The 11,367-nt window shown below is 39.0% G+C and overlaps 1 pseudogene; it reads left to right on the top strand.

The window, feature by feature from the left end:
- The first annotated feature begins 300 nt into the window (after nucleotides 1-300).
- Nucleotides 301-923, top strand: LOC117703138 (glutamine amidotransferase-like class 1 domain-containing protein 1; annotated as a pseudogene).
- The last annotated feature ends 10,444 nt before the right edge of the window (nucleotides 924-11,367 follow it).

Genomic DNA, 11,367 nt, shown 5'->3' with positions numbered 1-11,367 from the left:
CACTTTGTACCTCCTGTCAAGAATGAATAAAAACAGACTTGGTTGGGCTTCTACTATGATATTTGTAGAAGGATACTCCAAAGGGAAGATGAACTTACAAGTGCAGCTAAGAGACACAAAGAACAAACAAACAAACAAGTGTCAGACATCCACCACTCAGTAAGAGAAAACTGGAATGGCTCTTTCAGAAGACACCGCCAAGGGCAGAGGGAAGCTTGTCCATTTCTGGACAATAGCTGGCTTATTAATAAGAGTTAGGGGCACATATTTGCCTGAGTCTGCGTCGTGGTGTTGGACTATATGCCCAGCAGTTCAGCTGCTCACCTGGTGAGCAGCAGTGCTTCTGAAGGGTCAGCCCAGTTCCTCTTCCATTTCTATACAATAGCCAGTGGTGCCTTCAACTTACAGGTGGCCACCCCAGGGAGACAGACCATAGACTTCATGTATGTGACTGAGAACAATGTACATTGGGTACAAAGCTTCTGCCTCAAGGCATACGCCAAGCCTACTAAGCTTGAATCCACAGATAGTGGCCAGTACCATGACTTCTTCTGTCATGACTTCCAGCTGTCCTGGTACCCTGGCTGACCTTGCCAACAATGGGTCCTTGGCTTGAATATTGCAACACTTCCTCTCTGAGAGCAAACCCATCTGTGCCATTGGCCATGGCCCTTTGCTGTGCTACAAGTGAAGATGGGTTGTGGGTTTTCCAGGGACTCCTGTGTACAAGCTCATCAGGGAACCTGGCTTCACCTGCCTGCCATTGGGTTTTGAAAACGTTGTGAAGAACTCTGGTGGTGGTTTCAGTGCCAGAGAGCCTGATGCTGTGCATGTGGTATTGAACTGCCAACCTGGTCACTGGCCAAAGTGCCATCTCCACTCTCCCTGCTATTTAGAGCTTGTTCTTCCTTTGCAGCAACTGAAAGGATGTTTGGATGCATTCCTGGTGGCCTAGAGACAATAGTCAAACTCACTGTGACCTCTTCTGTTGGTCCTTACCAGCTTGATGGTGGCCCTCAAGCCTTTGTTTGGTCCCTGTGCACTGCTGGAGGTCTCCAGGAATTAAGACTTGTGGAGTAGCACTTATAATGTAGACTGAAAACCCCTTGCTCTATTCCCAGCACACAGTGTGGAACATCTTGGCTGGACAGACAGACCCTGAGAACTCCAAACTGAACGTTTTAAGACTCATCTATGAAACATAGTCATCTGTGGAGTCTTAGGGCAATGGGGTATTTTTTTTGTGGCCTTTGGCTATTCTTATCCCTTTAGCTTTTCAGGGGAGTCATGAGTAAGGGACCAGCAGGCTGGAGCTTGCTCTGAACAGATCTTGCTAAAGGTGAACAGTGTATGTTATCCTATCAATAAACAGGTAGCATTCTTGTTGAAGAAGTCTACTCTTGTTTAACTCTTGCTGCCCTGTGCTTTTGATTGCAACAGAGGCTCCAGCTCAGCCTAGTATGGTCCTGGACCTTTGGAATAGACAAAGTTTTATCACCCTACCTCATATGACATGGAAAAATTTAGTGTCACACCTTGAGGTCCTCTGTCTGATGGCCTCTGGTTTACAGAAGCCTCAGCCACATATTCCTATAGAGAATGAACAAAGATGGGCTTGAGCTATATAGAGGAGTAGCCAGGAGGACTGTCTCCCAGACCCTGGACAGGCTTTTGCTGAGGAACTGATATGGCCATGTGGCCACCTCCTTCCTGCTCCTGAACATGCTTGTTTGCTGTCGATCCTGGGGTAGCTGGCCTAGACTGTAACTCCAGTGAGCAGCCTTTTAGCCCTGGAATATTGCCAACCAAGTAACTCTGACCTCTCAACTTTCATCTCCACTTAACTTTGCATGCCCCAAGGTCCAGAGTCACACCAGTGCCAGGACTTCCAGTGACTTGGAAGAATACCTTTTGGAAGTTAATAACCTTTAATGAGGAAAGTCCAGAGCAAAGTGGAAGGAAGAAACAGGAGAGCCTCCCTGTCCCTGGATTCCTCCCTGGCCTTGCACTGCCCCTGTAGGCTATGATCACTGTGGAATGATGGGTATTCCAATACAAAACCTTAAAATTCCAAGGCTGTGCCCCATACCTGACTAGTTCAAGCACAGGGTCGGTGGTCTATAAATAGCAAATATATTTCACATAGTTCTTGAAAAAAAAAAAATAGGTCTAGGCACATAGGCCTTCCCAGAAAGCAGGCTGTCTTCCCTTTTTAAATTCATATAGGCTACCCAGAAATTCACACGTTCCTGGAATTTTTATTAAAATTTTTATATAAATAAGCAATCATCTTGAGGCTATAGTTCCTGGTAACAATGTCTATGGATGCAATCAAAACATGAACTTAGATTAGAAAAAAAAAAAAAAAGAGGATCAGGAAAATGGGAAGACATTTTCTTAAAGACACATTTTTATTAAAATGCTTATTCTTTCTTAATTCATTCACATTGGGTGTTACAGCACCATTAGTAAATTGTTATTTTTATGAGACTGTTTCACTTAGGAAATTTCTTAATTCATTACATTTTATTAGATCAGCAGTAATGAACCAAAAACAATATCATTTATTTTTATTACTACTGTAGGTTAAATCACAATGATTTATACAGCCAGATTGAAGCAATGACTGTGTAATTACTCGGTTATTGTCAACGATATATTTTTCTTAAATAAGACACTTTAACCACATGTAAAGCCGATAAATACAGAAACTTGTGAGTGAAAATATGCAGCCACCATCTTGCACTTAAGGCACCATGTGCTCCTGTTCTGGTTGGCGTATGAGGGACGTTAGGAAATGGGCAAATGGCTTGGTATAATGAAGTGTCAATGTGAGCATGCCACAGTCAAGTTATGCAGTACTAAAATGTTATTTATAGCATTGTAATCCTAACAGGGCTAATTTTCTTAAGTAGAAACCATACACAGCCATTCCACATAGAGAGTTCTATGGATGCTTGCTTCTCTGGCAAGGCGAACATTTTCTAAGAGTCTATTACCATGTTTTTTCTTATGACCTCCAAAACTACAATGGTGTCCGGCAATATTCTTTTGGTCTTACCTTTCCAAGACTTATATCACTTCCGTTAGTCCTCTCTTTCAGGTAGTGAAGAATAGATGTGCTCGAATCCTGCTTAATTTGTAAGGAGCAGACAACCTAAAAGAAACTATTTTTTTCTTCTGGGTAAATAATCTCAATTCAGATAAATGTTGAGATAGCAAATCAGCAAAGATCTTGCTTGTTTTTGTTTATCAATGATGTGTTAATATCTACAGCTACTATGAAATTATTGCTTTCAAAATATTCAGAGGTAAAGCAGTTATGGATCTGTCATCCATTATCTATACTTTCTTTCCAACTAATGTCAAAAGCCAATTGAATTTTGCCTTGTATTTGACAACAAAACCCAACCATAGCAGTCATAGACATTTTTATATTCTTTGTTCTTGTTAGCATTATTGTCTAGCTATTTTGTTGTATACACTCAAGAGTCTTGTAGAATTCATTCTGACTATTCTTTAATACGTAGTGAATTCAACATATTGTTTTCTGAAGTTGAGAAAAAAATAACCCACAATTAAAAGCCATTGAATTTTACACACATACATACAAGCACACACACACACACACACACACACACACACACACCCCTCTGTGACAAAAGTTTTATATAAACTTCCACATCCTGGCCATTTGGTGGTGTAATGCATAGTCTCTCTCTCATGGCTTGAGCCTCTTTAGCCCAGTCATTGGTTGGTCACTCCCACAAGTTCTGAGCCACCATTGCCCCAGCATATCTTGCAGTCAGTTGAAGGTTTTATAGTTGGATTGTGTCTCTGTCCCACCGCTGGCAGCCTTGAAGATGGCCAGTTATATAATATGACCTGTACAAACTCCATGGTCTTCATTACTATGAGTCCTTCCTAAGGTCCTCCTCATAGAATCCAGGGAGTTTCCAATGCAATAGATTTCTACATAACCTCCTAAATGGCCCCCAATTCCAGTTGCTTCTTCCAGTACTTTCTCCCTTCATCCCTCCTCCCCAATCTAGTCCTTACTGTTCCCATCTGTGCCCATCCTTAGTAAACCCACAAAATCTATTTCCCATTCCCAAGAAGATCCATGCATTCTCCTCTTGAGTCTTTCTTGTTACTTTGTTTCTCTGGTTCTGTGGATTGTAGTATGATTATCCTTTACTTAAGAGGTAATATCCACTTATGATATGAATATATATATCATGTTTGTGTTTTTGATTCTGGGTTGCTCCACTCAGAATAATTTTTTCAGTTGTATCCATGTACCTGCAAATTTCATGATGACATTTTTAGAATAGCTGATTAATACTCTATTGTGTAAATGTCCTGTATTTTCTTCAATCATTCTTTTCTTGAGCGACACTTAGGTTATTTTCAGTTTTAGCTATTATGAGTAAAGCTACTATGAACATAGTTAAACTTTGTGGTCGGATGAAGCATCTGCTGGGTCTATGTCCAGGAGTGGTATGGCTGCAGTCAAACTGAGAGAAGAATAAAAAAGAAATCAGGAGTATTCCTTGTGTGAACTTTGCAGATGATAGCACATTGCAAAGTCAAAAATTTGGGCACAACTGCAATGTTATTCCCAAATAAACATGATGATTCTTTGTCACAAAAGTTTTTCCACATAAGAGGTTGCAAACTTGATTTATTCTTTTCAACAAATGATGAGTTTGCTTTGAGAGAAGGAAAGGAGAAGAAGGGTTTTGAATTTAGATCTTCTGGCTCCTTCCATTTTCATGTATTTCTTTGTGCATAGGTTAAACCTTTTTTTTCTCCTCTGCCTAGTTTATTCTGAACTGCGGATGGCAGTGAATCTAGGCTTCCAAGCCTTTTATCACTGGAGTTGGGATAGCAAAAGTATGGCTAGTCATTCCACATTCAAGGCATGCAAGAGGTTCTTAGCCTATGTGACCTGGGGATGGAAAGATGATTATGAATATTCATCAGAATGTTTTTATCAACATGAGAGTCAACTTAGAGAGCTAAAAAATGAATTTGTCATGTATATTTAGAAAGTTACCTGATAACAGAGCCTCTTAAAGTCTGAAAAGGCAAGCAGTCCTGTTCCCAGTGGGTTCTAGGCATTGCCAAATTCACAGGATTTTTTGACCTAATGTCCAAATCAACTTCTCACAGAGAAGTCTTTTACATTTTTATTTTTTGTCTCACACTACTGGGAGATAAATAATCACCAAAATTTATTATATTGAAAATGTTTGAAGTATTGGAAATTGTGCTCATTTTAAACTATATCTTAAAGCTTATATATTTTATTACTAAGTGCAGCTTGATTGACAGCACACAAACATATTTTCATTCTTTCCCTTCTCCCATTTCGTAGCCCTTCTTCATGTACATTTCACCAGAGATTTCTAGGGACAAATAATTTTACTTCATTTCGAATCATGTGACCATCTCTCACAGCAGATGTGATTGATGATCAATGTCAATACTGTCAACGTGAATCTGAAATAGGAGCTAAACTTCCAGTCATACCTGTGAGCGATTGTTTAGATTAGGTTAGCCTCTGTGCATGCCTGTGAGGGATTACATAGATTAACTTGGCCTCTATGTGCATGTCTGTGAGGAGTTATCTAGATTAGTTTAGCCTCTGTTCATGCCTGTGAGGTAGTACCTTGATTAGGTTACTTGAAGCAGAAAGATCCACCCAAGCCAAGGGGTATACCATTTCCTAGGCTTTGAACCTGGACTGCCTATAAGGAGGAAGCTGTCTAAGGACAGACTTTCATTGTTCACTAATTTATGACTGTGAGCACAGTGTAACCAATTGCTTCAAGCTCTTGCCGTTTAGATTTTTCTTCCATGATGGACTGCACCCTGAAACTGTGGGCCAAAATAAACCCTCTTCTCCTTAGTTTGCTCTTGCCAGGGCATTCTATCACAACAACAAGAAAAATAACTAAGACTACAGGTGAAATCCTTTGTTTATCTTCTAACCAAATGAATGCACTAGAAGCTGAACACTTCAAGAATGTTCTTGCAGTTAGGGACCTTCACCTTTTGCCATCAATGTAGATTGCACTGAAAAGGAAGATAAAGCATAAGCCATTTAAAATGGCTTTTGTTTGTTTGTTTTGTTTTTTGTTTGTTTGTTTTGGGTCACATATATTGTGTTGGAATAAAACTAGAGATTTTAAAAACATTTAAACCTTTGTCTTACTTTGTTATTGAACAGTAGCTGTGGTTAGCAATCTCCTTCCTCACCTGTTCCTATTATATGCTAGTCTGTCTTACTTTTTCTCGGCTGTGTGAATGAGGGAATATCTGGTCTTTGAAGCAATCTCTCTCTCTCTCTCTCTCTCTCTCTCTCTCTCTCTCTCTTTCTCTCTCCTTTCCCTTCCTTTCATTTTATTTTGTGTGAGTTTAAAGCTTAAAGACTTAAAGCCACCAAGGTTAGCTTCTTTAAGTAAAATTTACTCATACCTGGTAATCTCACAAAGGAAATATCATGACAAGCAAGAGGAAGAAAAAAACATGTCAAGAGCAGTGGATGTAAGTATTTTGTAATGTTTTGATTTTGTAATATTATTGGAAAAAATATTAACTTTATGACCAGTTCTTAATTCAATCAACAAGTTAATGGTGCAAACACTACAGTTTTGTCAGCACACTCTTGCAAATGTTAATCTAATCTGTCGGAATTATGGTTTCTTAGCCCTTTTTTGTCTTAGTTGACTTGTGATTTATGGTTTGTCAATCTATGCATTTCTGAAAGATGACACAATCAGAACTTGTGCTCATTAAGTTCAATGTTAAAAAAATGAAAGGGCAAACTCAAGAAGAAAAGAAATAAGAAGGAATGAAACCATTTACACTACAACTAAGGCATATGGGTCCTTTATTAAAGACCTAGGAGTCTGAGGAGATTGGAGATTCCACTGAAAATTTCAAGTTGGTTCCATGACAAAGCAGGAGTTTTCTTGTCCTCTGTGATTCTTCATTTTTCTCTCATTTGCTGTTTTCTTAGGCACCACAATCAACTTTGACATCCTCAATGTATCAGTTCATAGCTCTTTCGTGAGGCATCTCCATTTATGGAAAAGAATTTGACCAGAGTAAGTATCAATATTCAAACTAAATGTTCCATGTACACATACTTAGGGAATCTTTCATTATTTTCTACTTGCAAGAACCCTAATGGAGTTGACAAGGTCACTTGGGGACCTAGGGCAAAACCAAATACTACTGTCCTAAAATGATAGCAATAAAATGACACACAGCTATACTCATACATCAGTGCTTTTCTCAGCCATCAACAGAGTCCTCTGCTGCAGCAGATAGGAACAAATACAGAGATCCACAGACAGACAGAGAGTTAGAGACCTTGAAATACTTAGCTCTAAATGGGGTGTCTTCAGTAGATCCCTACCTTAAGGGCTCAGGAAAACTTACAGAAGAGGAGGAAAAAAGAAGGGAAGAACCAGAGGAGATAAAGGACACCAAGAAAACAAGATGCTCTAAATCAGCATAAGTAAAGCTCATATGAGCTCACAGAGACTGGGGCAATAAGCACAAGGCATGCACAGGTCTACATAGGTTCTCTGATCATGTATTTTTATTTGCAGTGTTTATTTTATGCCAGTGTTCTGGTATATATTTTGCTTTAGTGTTTTAATGGGATTTCTAGTTGTGTGAACAAGTGGGTCTCTGATTCTAATGCATTCTCTTGGGCTCTTCTCTTTCTGTTTGCTTTTTGTTTGTTTATTTTTTGGTTTTTTGTTTTGTTTTTCCAATTCTGATATGTTAGCTCTTGTTTTATCTTATTTTATTAAAAACAATTCAAATTTATGACGACTGAGACTGAAACTAAGGGCTTAGAAATGCTAAGACACTGAAAAAGAAGTTAAATTCCTTTAAAAATATACCAGAATGAATGGAAAGGATAATATAGGTTATTTAATGTGAAACCTAAAAGTACAAATTTTACAAAAATTAATCTAGATTCCTTGAAAAAGGCCAAGTTTATACATACTTTAAAGTGAATAATAGGTGAAAATTCAAGAAACAAAATTCTGAATTCCACTCTTTTTCAAGTATTCAGGGTATTAATGATGTATAGAATAGCTGCTTTTCCCCTGTAAAAAATCTGAGAATATTTTAAACCACACGTGCTTTGTGCACATAGAAAAGTGTTGCAAGAAAAAAAAATGATAGAGAAAAAATAATTAAAAAATAAATAGAGTGAAAGGCCCGAGGCATGGATCATTCAACTGAATCAGCAGAAAGTGGGGATTTTTTTTAAAAGTTAAAACTCAGAAAGTGTTTGGTTGCATTTCTCTATTTCTTCTTATGCCACACTTGTCTGTTACTCTGAACTAACAGACAGGACCTCCCATTTTCTTCAATTTTTTGCTGCAAACTTCAGTGCTCCATTGGCTGTGGATAGAGGATGCGATATTTTAGAACCAGGTCAGAGGTCAACGTTTGTTTGTGTGCTGCCTTGATGTCACCATTCTGAGTGCTTTTCAATTGACCAGTTCTGGTGAGAGCCCAATTCACAGAGGAAGCATCTTATTTTTGATACATTCCACCTAAGGAGATAGAAGGGTCTATTAGAAAAGCTCCTTGGCAAACCTTGGTACTAGAAGAAAAAACAAATTAGAAGCAGCATTGTATTGTACAGATCTGAAAGACTTCTGAATGCCACTGCTGGTGGCCTTTGTGGTACTGTCCTGTCACATGGTAGGTGTTATGCATGCAACGTGCTCCTAGACTTTTCAAAAATTAGTTGAATGGTAATCCTTGTCCATCCTTATTTGATTGATTGCTTGCTAGTTTGTTTTTACATCATTCAAAGGTCCCCTTTCTTAACACCTACTGCAAGACAGACTCCTGTAAACCGCTGGCAGATTTCAAAATACATGTGTTCTTAGTATTTTGGCTTGAGTATCGAATCCCCAAGCAACATAGGCCATCAAGGTGACAACGTTGTGTTTCCAGACATAATGGTCAGGGAGAAGTTGTTCCTGTGCCTGAGCACTCCGTGTCTTGTACTGCATGTCAAAAACTACCTCTCTTCAATTTAGAGGTGCCCTAGCCTAATTCAACAGGCCAAAGGTCCTAATTGCTAATTTGCTAAGCAATTTATCACATATTACCTATACCTTCTCAAGTCAGATCAAGTGCGGCCACCAAATCATGGCAATGAATTGAGACAAGGGAAATTGCGATTAATTCACTGAGATGACTTGTTGCTAAATATTGGAAACATACATTTAATCTGAAACATTAGCTGTGCTTTCTATTATGTGACTGTTTCTGTAATATGTATATAAAATATGTTTGAAAATGGGCAACATGAAGCTTTAAATGTCTTTCTTAATACAACTAACATAAAACTAAAACTTACTTGGGGTTCAGGTTCAATCAGTGAGTGATTAGAAATTTTTCACAAATCTTTCCAAGAAGGATGATGCTCTAAATAGCACGGACATTTCCTTCTCAAGCAAGCTGCAAGTGTAGACAAAGGCCCATAGAGAAGGAGTCTCTAGCAGCTCTTTGTTCAACAGGAACCACAGACTGTCACAATCATCATGTCTGGATTTAGAGAATCCATACTCATGCCCTGTCATTTATTGATTGCTTAATTTTATAATTCTGGCTACCTTGTCTACACAATCAGGAGACTACCATATATTAACAGTAACTATAACTACCTTGAGAATGTGCATATTAAAAATCCCTGTGGTATTGGATGATGATTGTACAATTAACTCTCAGCAGCAATGATCAATGTTAAAGACAATGGCTTTCAAAGTCCTCCAGGGCAGTAGTGGCAGTCATCAACCAAACCCAGAAATGTCCTGTGAATCTTGAAATTTGATACAATAATATGTGACCAAGAAATCAAAGGCCAAGTTTACAGGAGGGATGCTAACAGTGAGGTGGTTACATCTAAATCCAACGTCCTTTTCCAGCTCCAGTGCCGACGAACAGTGCCAGAATACCTACAGTGCATCTAAGGAGTCACAACATTCCTGTTTTCTCACATGTGCATCTCCTTCATAACTTAAGAATAAAGTTATCTCTGGTTAGCCAGCCCCAAAAGTGAGAGCAAGGGAGATCTGTCCCTGTCATTTTTTCTGCTGTGAGGTAGCTTGGTCACAGGGGTGATGTCTTCCCAAACCCTCACTACTTGCTATAGTCTGAAGAGCTGGCCCCAGAAGATGTGGGAGCAGGTGAGCTGGCCTGGTGGCTCACTGGCTGCAGCACTTGGAAGGGTGGGCCTTGGGCCTTGGCTAGGCTGTACAGTGGAGCTGACTCTTGTGTAATGGGGACAGATGAGCTGATCTGAAGGCATAAGAGTGGGAGAGTTGACTCTGACTCGTTCCAGTGGCAGCATTCCAGTGGGTGTGCTATGCCAGGCAGTATTGGTGAACTCACTCTGGTGATACAGATAATGGAGAGTGAAAGAGCTGACCAACTCAGTTACCATCTAGGCCCAGATTCAGGACTTTGAATTGGCCCACACCAACACCTAGCCCATCAATGAACTGCCTGAGTATGTGAAGGGACTGTTCCTGCAGATTCAAAGCTGCACATGACACAGGGCAACAACAGACTAACCAGCAGGGATCCAGGTGAGGATACTATATTGATGATGTGGCAGAAGCCAGATGCTTTAGACCAAACCAATGACTCATTGTGATACTCATTTGCAAGTGAAAATGTGTGGACAGAGGGGTATACTAATGTGTCCTAGGACAGTGTGACACACTTCCAAAATAAGATGTATTCTATGCTTCATTTTGATTACTTTTTATTTTGCTTTTGTTTTTTCAAGAGGGAGAATAGATGAGAGGGGATTGGGAAATGACTGGGACTGAGGTACATAATCAGAATCTCACAAAGAATCAATTAAAAGTTGCAAAAGGAAAAAAAAGTTAAAAACATAATGGAAGTAACAAGAATAATCATTATTTTTTTTATAATTTTCAGACTTTGTTCAAGATTTGGAGCTGGCTAGGAAACTACAATAGAGACAATGCAGTAATGTGCACGTTCATGAATATCATCCTAGCCTAATAAAGACTGAATCATTTAGCAAACATTATTTTAAAGTACTTATGTGCATTCTTGGTGATAACCATAATACTGAGGTATTGGAATGACTTAAAGATTATTCTTTGAAAATTATTCTTTTTCATAGAAAATGTAGTAAGCCTCAGTGAAGAACATTTGGTTTAAGAATACACTACAAACCATGTTCACTATACATAGTGGTCATAGTCAGCTCAATAAACAGAGGGTTTTTAAAAATGCCTTAAAAATTACGCTTTTTTGTGTTCTCTGGATACTTATGGTAAT

Source organism: Arvicanthis niloticus, chromosome 2 (assembly GCF_011762505.2).
Source record: "Arvicanthis niloticus isolate mArvNil1 chromosome 2, mArvNil1.pat.X, whole genome shotgun sequence".
Classification (NCBI taxonomy): Eukaryota; Metazoa; Chordata; class Mammalia; order Rodentia; family Muridae; genus Arvicanthis; species Arvicanthis niloticus.
The sequence above is the reverse complement of the archived record's forward strand: the minus strand, read 5'-3'. Positions and strand labels throughout refer to the sequence as shown.